Source organism: Perognathus longimembris, chromosome 1, assembly GCF_023159225.1.
Source record: "Perognathus longimembris pacificus isolate PPM17 chromosome 1, ASM2315922v1, whole genome shotgun sequence".
Lineage (NCBI taxonomy): Eukaryota > Metazoa > Chordata > Mammalia > Rodentia > Heteromyidae > Perognathus > Perognathus longimembris.
The window spans coordinates 94,241,183-94,251,762 of record NC_063161.1 but is presented as its reverse complement, the minus strand read 5'-3'; positions in this window follow the sequence as shown (position 1 = coordinate 94,251,762).

The window sequence follows — 10,580 nt, the reverse complement described above, 5'->3', positions numbered from 1 at the left end:
CAAATGGATTGATACCCTAAGTTCAGCTGTTCAGCTTGCAATATGTTAACCCAAAATGTATGCTATGATCGAAAAAGTTAAAGGACTAGGAGTAAAAGCTTTTACATGAGCCCTTTCGTCATATTGCCTAATTGATTTGTTGGTATTCATAGTATTAGCTGCATTCATCTGATTTGTGTCATGATAAAAAGAAGTTATTTTAATTTATTTTCCAATAAGCTAGGTAAAAGACCAGTCCTCTGACAATGCACTTAGGAAGTGAATTTCTCAAGTTCAAAGGGGAGGGCATGAAGGATAGAAAACAAGTCTATTTTCCCTGGTTATGATGTAATATAAATTTTTTAAAACACTGTAGGATTTTCTAGCCTGAGGTGCTTCCTTTTTATTCTAGACTTTATCAAATAGAAAAACTCGCTTTTCCCTTTATTTGTATCCCATACTTTACTCATTCTCCCCTAATATATTATGAGTAACAATGTCCCTGCATGGAAAACCTGACTGAAATTTCCCTCTTCAATTTGTTTGTAAATATACCAATTTATTTTTAATCTTCGGTGCTAGCATGACAAAACTTAATTGAGATAATATGCAAAAATTGTTACTGCTCTACTGTTTTCACTTCTCTAAAAGGGGAGTATTACTTCCATTTCGAGCTATCAACCGTAAATGTTGAAAGTCCTGCTTAGTTCTTCGGGATGTGCTTCCTTAGCCCAATTCTCATTTTGATTTATCTAAGTTTGGAAATAAGAGTATTAAATTAGCAAAGACAAGAAATGAACAAAGCCCTAGGGATGAATTAGCCATTGTCTCTGGTCCATTAATCTCCTCTTCAATTCTAGAGAATTGTGGCTCACCCAGACCCGAGGATCAAATAAAATGCCTAATTGGGAAAATCCTAAACAAGTGTGTCCTGGGGAGCTTGAATTTATTTGTCACCAGCTCAAACAACTTTGTTGTTTATATAAGTCTTTAAAACCCTGATACTTTCCCACTACTATATCTTAATCCCTAGCTCTTTATGCACAGGAGAGCAATTTAGAGTTGTTTTCAATTACCTAGAATGGAAAGGGGCACTTATTCCAAAAACAGATAGCTGTGTTGTGTTTTGTCAAACATGCTGAGTGGGTTAGACCTAAGCATCAGGTTTGGGAGATGCTTCAGGACCATCTTGAATATAATCCTATCTGTTCTTTGTTGCCCCTAATACTGGTTGAGCATAATCACAATTAAATACACAATTAAATACAGAAGGAAAAGAAGTTTGGAATGTTCAGGCTAAACTCAAATGTGAAGGAAAAACTAAGGTAGTTACAATAGCAATCCAGATTGGGCAATTTTTTTAAATTTAAAATATGCAGATGATATGGACACAAATAAGGGCAAAATAGAATGAATATTATTCTGTTAAATTTTATTTAGCCAGAGAAAAGGCACTTTCACAAATTAAAATGCACTGATACTGCATGTTTTGTATAGATACATACATATATATGAGTATATATAGGTAACATTTATATATATAAAATCTCAAAAAAATGGTAGCTGGAACTCAATTGATAATCAAATAATACACTGTTTATACTGATATAGTTACAATACTGGTTTAAATTCATTACTTATATTGCATAGTAGCTGGCATGAATTACATTAAGGCCCGGCAAATCCATAGCAGATAACATTTTGAACTTTATTTTATGGATTTAGAAATGACAGTGTCTACCGAAGAGAGACTTACCTAGAATTAGTTAGCTGGTGAAAGGTGAGATTTATTTCAGCACTACAGTCTACACACCTGAGCAATGATCGTGCTAGTCTATAACTGCATGGCTGTTATGACAACAGCTGTAGAATAATTAACAGGGCACTTGTTTGTTTGGGTGTAGATACTAGTTATTTGAACTCAGAACCACATGATCTCAACAGACATTTTTGCTCAAGGCTGGCAATCTGCCATTTGAACCACAGTTCTGTGTTCTTTTTTTTTTTCTTGTTTATTGAAGGAAAGTGTCACAAGGACTTTTCTTCCTGTACTGACTTCAAACTGTGTTCCTCAGATCTCTCAGCTTTCTGAGTAACTAGGATCACAGGTATGAACTACCAGAATCCAGCTTTCTTACCATGGTTTTTGAAAGGAGTTAACAGAGGAGAACTTAAAAAAAATGCTAGGCCTAGGTGAGCACAGGTAATATAGACTTCATGAATACTTGAAGAATTTTCTGCTTAGCAATGGTGACATTCCATATATATATATATATGTATATATATATAGTTGTTTATATGAACTAAACTGATTATTTGTAGGATTGCTACATTGCATCATGTTCCTTTAGCTTAGCTTCTTATTTTCAGTAACATTAACATACTTTATCTTTAGTGGCAGTAATTAAGTGAAGCAAAATATTAATGTGCCTGAGAAAGTTGCTTATGGATCAAGTCAAGCTTGCATGTTATAATGATTTTATTTTCTCTAACATCAATCAACTCTATATTAATTTACTTTAAAGAAATATTCACTGAAGCAGAACAGACTACTTAATATGAATAATAGTTTGGAGTATAAGGATTATGTGGTGATAATTAGCCTGATGATTTAGGCAGAACATTTTGAGTATTGTTTTTATGTAGGCTTGTTCCTAGCTATTTGTTTCAGCAATTACATATCCAATGGGTCATTTAAAATGTTTGTGACTTGAATACTAGCATTTCTAATTACTATGTACGTTTTATTTAGGCTTGGCATTTTACTTGATTGTTTAGAATTGTCTTATGGCTTACGAATTTGTACTGTTCCCCCTTGACAAGTGAACAATTTAAAGATATGTCGGGCTTAAGTAGTCAGTTTAGTCATAGCAATGAAATGATGGCCTAAAATAAAATCCGAGTAACAGAATATACCATTGCAATAGGAGGGATTATAGTGTAAACATGAGACGTTTTACTTATTTCACTTAACCTGGAAGGCAGTGAAGGGGGTTAGCTATATGGAAAGAATTTCCAAATCAACCCCTCTCCAAGTCACCGCCTAAGAGCCTATCATGAGTCCTATATTCTCCCTATTACCCCACATTGTCACTTCTCCTTGTGGGTAATTAACATGCAGTTTTGGGTTGGGATTTATCCCTAGGGGCAGACAAAGTAAAGTGCTGACACAGTGGAAACTTACACATCCTCAGTGTGACCTTGGCAAAACAAACTCCTACCTAACGCCACATGTTTATAGTTTTGCATATTATACATCATATTCATAAAACTATTGGATGGCAATTTTGTGCCCATGCCCCCAAATCCTGCCAATTTATGATCCCTCATTTTCCTGAGATCAGCCAACCATCATTACTATAAACTCCTCCCATATACCCTGATCGCTAGGAGACTGAAAAATTAACCACATGTTTGCTTTTGAGTGAACTATCTCATGCCCACTGTTTCTCTTAGGAGTATAATTTCTCTAATATGTAGATATTGTTTATGATAAATTACAGATAATGTATAAATCATATATATTATGTATTATTAAATATAATTTATAAATTTTGTATACTACCCATATAGATGGATATATATGTAAATATATGTACATAGTATATATCATGATTAGAATAGACAAATCCCATGTGGTATCCTGAATTCCTAAGGAGGTGAAAGTTAAACAAAGACAGAAAATGATACTAAGGCCAAATTGGGAATAATGCAAAAAATTTATATAAAACAAGTTTCTAAGGAAAAGTTCTGTCAGAATTCAATATGCTTAAGATAATACAATTTTATTTTCATATGGTATTCTAGTCATGATATCCAATTGCAAGAAACACATCAGTTCAACAATATCATATTAGTTTTTACATTGCTGATTACTTATACAGCAAAAAAAGTAACAGGTGCCTGAAAACTGTATAAATCTGTTGCCAACAACTCTAAGAGATTTCTTTGTTTTTTCTCTCTCTCTTTCTGTCTCTCTTTCTCTGTCCTCTTTTTCCCTATCTCTTCCTCCACAGATATGCTCATTGATTTCACACATATAGCCACCAACCCACCTACTAAGATGAACACATGATTAATCTTCCGGATTATTAATGAACTCCAGTATCCCCTGTAAACATCAAACTCTGTATCTGTTCAAGCCCCTTACATATAATGCTGCAGCATTTGCATATAACCCATCACATAATGCTAAATTATCTCTCCATCACTTACCATGCCAATGTACCATTGATTATTTAGGAAATAATAACAAAATTCAGCACATATTCAATACAGACATTTCTTTTATATACTTTAATGCATGAATCTGAGAATATGGAATGTGTAGATATAGGAGGCCAATTTCAGGTGAATTGATGGAGCCAGATTAAATAGATATACACCTATATACATAATGCATATTTGCATATGTACATATATGCATGATAGATACTTTCTCTGGGGAACAATTACTAATATACTTGTTTATTGATGTGATTGAGAACGTAACTACTTGGATATTTAATACAGAGTTAAAAACTAATAACATGGAGAAAATAAATATAAAATGGTACTACGGAATTAAGACAAATAAGTAAACTGTACAAATCTCTGCGAAATGACAAGAATGAGAAGGTGCCTTGAAGACTGAAGGAGTTGCTAGGTTAGAGAAAGTTGCCTGCATACAGCCTGAACAATGATACTCTGACAGAAATAAGTATAAGGAGTTCTGAGAGAAGCCATGGAAGTGAAAGGCAGGCTTCTGGAAACAGACAATGAAACCTGACATCTAACCTCAACTGAGTCCAGAGGAGAATCAGAATCCAGAGCCCCAGTTCACAGAAGAAACACATGCTGTGGGTATAAACTGAATATGTGGAAACCTCACAGGGAAAGGCAAGTTTCTATGATCTTCTTTATGAATTATTCAAAGAGACAAAATTAAATAATGAGTCCTGTATGACAGTCTAGTTCTTTCTGGATTGTTTTCACCTCACAGGGGGATACTGAATATGATGAGTAGAGCAAAAAAGAAAGTGAAATAACCACTCAGCCAAATATAGCCAGGGAATCAGTGCCTTGGACTCACAGAACACGGACTCAATGAGAGAGGAGCTCCTGAGGGAGCCGTAAAGCGAGCCTTCTGTTCAGTTGTGATGCGAACCTAGGAGACTGAGATGCAGAGACACAGTCCTTTCCTGCTCTTTATGCAACTAGGTTAATCTATTCTGTTCTTTCTTTCTTTCTTTCTTTCTTTCTTTCTTTCTTTCTTTCTTTCTTTCTTTCTTTCTTTCTTTCTTTCTTTCTTTCTTTCTTCCTTCCTTCCTTCCTTCCTTCCTTCTTTCCTTTCTTTCTTTCTTTAGAATTAAGAGAAAATTGTAATGTAGGTAATGTTTGGGAAAGGTGTTTAAGTGCACTGTTGAGTGCTAGAAAGCCAGTCAGTGGTTTAGTCAAATTTGAGGTAATCGGTTAAAATTTGTCACATCATGGTTCAATTTATAGGAGAAAATAAAACAAGTTGTCCCATGTAGGAGACGTTCAAAATGTATTCTTTCTTTGCTGCTCTAACCAGGGGTTTGTTTGTTCCACTGGGTCTCAAAATGCTAAAAATTGCCTAAATAACAGATTACTGGATTTATTTAACTGAAATGTAACCCTGGGCATTAATTAAAAGTAAGATTGCGTGCCACTTGAGCAAGTAGATCCATCGATAGAAAAATAAGATCTTGGTTCCCTGGGTATTGTATATACATTTATTGAAACTAGGAAAGTAAAGGGGAACATCAAAATGGTGAGACAAAGGGCAAAAGGCAAATCAATGAAGCAATGATACTTACTAGACAATATGCTGTAAAAGAACTGTACAAGGGGGGGAGGGACTTGGGGAGGAGAGAAGGTGGGAGAAAAATGAGGAAGTAACAAGTCTGATAAGAAATGAACTCACTGCCTTACATATGAAATTGTAGCCTCTCTGTACATCACTTTGACAATAAAAATATGAAAAATAATTATGAATAATATAAAATATATAAATTATAAAATATTCTATAAACTTTATTTGGTCCCCATTTCCTTACTATTAGTTTACAGCAATTGTGTAATGCTGAAGACATTTTATTGAATGTTTGTTTTGTGCCTGTTGTCAGACATATAGGTGTGTACTACTTAGGTAAGTATTCTGCTTGCGTGAAGTTTGTGTTCTAGTCAGCTAGACACAAAAATCCAAAGTAGAACTTAAGTTGCAAAGAACTCCGGGACTTCCTTCTGTTTTAGCTACTGTTGCATTAAAAGGTTGCAAGATTAAAATTAAAGAAATTGAGTTACTTGTTCATAGAAGTTGAATGCTTAGGAGATATACACACTTTTTTTTTCTTTTGGCTGTTCCTGGGTCTTGAACTCAGGGCTATCCTTGAGCTTTTCTGCTCAAGGCTAGCAATCTACCATGTGTGCCACAGTTCCACTTCTGACTTTTTAATGGTGAACTGGGAATAAGAGTCTTACAAGCTTTCCTGCCTTGGCTGGTTTTAAACTGAGATCTTTAGATCTCAGCCCCATGAAGGCTAGCTAGGGTTATAAGCATGAAGGACCAGAACATGGCATATAACCTTTAACAACATTCTACTTGTACATTTGTCTTTGAATAATGACAATTCTAAATTTAAAGTTGGAAGGTTTTCTCTCATCTGAATAATGAGAAGTTGTCTTGATACTGTTGTTCGGAGATAGCTATTTTATATATCAATGACAAATGATCATTCCAGAACATCTGGTGTCAGAATTTTCTTAACCATCAGCTAGTTAAGAAATTGTGCTATCAAAAGAGTTACTATTAAAACCAGGTAAGAAAAAACGATTTCTAAACACTGATTATGTAAAACATTCTGTTGTGTACAGGATCTAAAAAATGGACCAATGACATAGTCCTGAGAATAATCTATGGGGAAAAATGTCAAAGAGCTTGGAGTTAATCACAGTGCCATTCAGATACAGGAGTAGGGAAAGGAAAATCAGTGAGAGAGTTGTTGAAATCATGGATGACTTACGTTGAGGATGGTCACTGGATTTTCATGAAAAGAGAATCTATACAGATTAAAGGGTGGTAGAAATATGACACACATGTCAAAGGAAACCTGGAGGACAGTGGTACTTTGGAATTCATTAAGCACTGATTGGACATTGTTCAGACAAGTTCTAGTTGGTTACATGTCATTCTGATGCCATATTTAGTACCTGATTTATTTCAACAATATTAGATGTTAAGTCATTAAAGTAAAATACTACCCCTATGATCTACCTGAATAATACGGCAGAGGAATAATAAGAAACAGAATCTTTCGCTTAAATGGTGAATAAGAAAGAGTAAGAGAGGGCATGAATATGATTGAAGCATAGCATATGAAAGTGTCATGATGAGATCTCTAACTACATAAAAGTTAATATACAGCATATAAACTTCTCCAGAAAATGTTATGCTACCCTGTCCTCGGGAAGAATGTTTCTTTTCTCTATCTTCCACACACTTCTGACAAATGTATCTGCTTTCTTTCCTTTGTCTGTAAAATAACAAATTTTGCATCCTGTTAGCTAACTGTAGAACTAACTATGCCTGGGAAAAGGAAAGGAAAAAGACACAATACTTTCTAACCTGTAACTATCCTTTAGCTTTACAGAACTCAGAATAGATACTTATCTTTAGAAAAAGAAATCTGAAAACACCTGAGTCAGAAAATTGGACCACCCAAAATTGTCACTGTTCTTCACACTTATTAGAAATGCTTCATTGGCATTTGGCACATAACCATTATAACAACTCCATCAATTTCATTTGAACTTTGATATTAAAATAGAAAATCAAGATGTATTTAATGATTGTCCTAATAATTCAGTCACATTGTTTTTAGCACCAGAAAGTTATTTGTTCTTTCTCCTTTCCAGCTTGATTGCTAAGAACAATTTCTGTAAAATATCTTTGCAGTGACTGTACAATGCATCTTGATCTATATCTCCCCCTTCTATTGTTCTCCCCATATTTCTTCCATCTTTCCTCATCACATCCAAACTCTCAAGTTACATAGTTCAAATTTTACATAATGAACATTGACCATAATGATTGTATTTTATCACCCTTAGCTCCTCTTCTCATGTTCTTTCCTTCTCCTTGCCCCTTCACCCCCAAGCCAAAAATAATTCAGCTTCCTGATAGTCATCTTGTTATACAGCTTAGAGGAATTACACCATTGGAACTACAGTATTGGACTCCATATCTGAGTATATCATCCTTTAGTCAATTTGTTAGTGTATATGTACATATAATGCTACACATGTTTTCATGTACCCTTTTATTTTAAATCTAACATATATATGAGAGAAAATGTGGGTTTGTATCTGAGCCTGGCTTACTTCACCACTCAACATAAAGTTTCCTAGGTCCATCTATTTCTCTACAAATGACATAATTTCTGCAGCATGAGTAAAATTCCATTGTGTGTGTGTGTATGTGTGTGTGTGTGTGTGTGTGTGTGTATCATATTGTCTTGATCCATTCATCTGTTGCAGGGTATTTGTACTGTTTTTATAACTTGATTATCATGAACAGTACAGCAATGGACATGTGCAGGGGTCCCTGCACCCCAGGGGCTCTCCCAACCAGCGGGAGAGGCAAGGAAGCGCACCCCGCAGAGGGTGAACCCAGAATAGATAACGAGCCGTGAGTCGCCCGCACTCAGCTCAACCCAACCTTTCGCCGGCTTTTGGACAATCAGACAACTCGGGAGAAGTTCAAGACTGCTCAGTTTAGTGATGTGGACTGGATCTTAAGTATGGGCAATGGCAGGAAGAGGAGGGTGTAACATACCTAGCCAGGGGCTATGATTGGCGGTCCGAGCTGTCAGTCAAGGGCGGAAGGCCATGGGACCTCCCTAAGGGGCAGCCTAAGTACTAGCAGGACTGCTCCCAGGTTACTGCCGGCAGCCATCTTGCTGCACATGGTCTTAAGGCTGGGAGGTGTGGCCAGCTAGAGCCGTCTTTCCAGTTCTGGACCCAGAAGGCAGGCGGGGCTAACTGGGATCCCTCTTCTGGGAGGCGGTGCAAGCAAGCACGCCCCCAGGGACTGAGGCAGGCGGGGCTCTTCAGGGCTTCACTCCTGAGGCGCAACAGCCACACACCTCCGGGGAGTGCACAGGCGGGGCCAGTCGGTGTGCCCCACAGACATGGATGTGCTAGTGTCTTCACTGTATGTATCTCAACTTTTAATATACCTACTTTTAAAGCACCAAGAATGGCATTTCTGGATCACAGAGTAGTTCTATATTTAGTTTTTGAGGATTCCAATCAACCACCTTTTGGAGTAGTTGCAACTAGTTTTCATTCCCACCAACAATGTAATAGAAAAACTTCCAGTTTTTAAAACTAGTTTGAGACTAGATTGAAACTCCATATCAAGAGTGTGCTATGCTTAAGGAAAGATGACACAACAGGGGTGGAGATTCTGGTTGATTTGCCAATGGCTTAACTTAGTTATTCCTACTGGTGTCTCTATTAATTGTTACAATTGAGGTTCTTATTGTAACATACAATAAAGGAAGAATATTTTCTTGGTTTGTTGAATCGGTAGCACAATTCATCCTGACCAAGCAAATCTATGTAAACAATTTTCAGCTTTGTTCTTACTGTGCTGTTATTGCATTTTGAAGCTATTAAAATGAGAAAAAATAGATAAATGAGGAAGAGAAAGACAGAAAGGAATGAGAAAAATAATAATGAGAAAAGAGAGAAGGGCTGTAGCTTGCTGCATTTTTTTTTTTCTTCACTGATGATTCTATTGCCCTGTTCTTGGGTTTAAAAAAGTCTTCAGGTGAACCATACTAAATGATTGTCATTTATCATATTGGAGAATTTGGCACATGGGTTTAGATGGTTTATTGTGTTGTATGCAGCTGATAAATCTGAAAACAAGTAACTGTCACCATCTCTCAGATTCGTTTTCCTTGTGCTGACTAGGATTTAAAAAAATAAACTTAATTTGTATAATCTGTGTCTAGTTAAGTTGGCATTGTCTAAATATTTTAAAGAAACACAAAGAATAAGATATTATAAAGGAATTTGTGTTTATTAGCCTAAATTTTTGGATCATAGCTTCAATATTTGAACACATAGAATTATTATACACTTCTTGGTTATAATAAAACATTGAGTAATAGAAGAATGGATATGGAAAGCAGTAATAGCTAATATGCAACATTAGCCCAGGTGCATATACAAATGTCACAAAAATAGTCTGCTTTATGATCTTTGGCATTCAGTTAAACTGAGGGGTAACATATGTGGAAATTGCTTTTTGGACAATTTTCTCATTTGACCAATAGCTTATATTACATAGTTGATATTTATCTGCTATTACACAGATTAAACCTGCCACCTGGATCTCTCTGACACTCTTGGCGGTGTTCTTATTAGAGCACATGAATGATGGAATATACTTTTGTGTCCCTGAGAAATACATTTTTAAACTTGTTTGTCATTTTAGCACTCCTTTCATTGATGTGATAGTTCATTTCCCCTTCATTATTTCTTGGAAAGAAGAATGTTATTTGTGTGAGACTTGTCTTTGTAGAGAATTT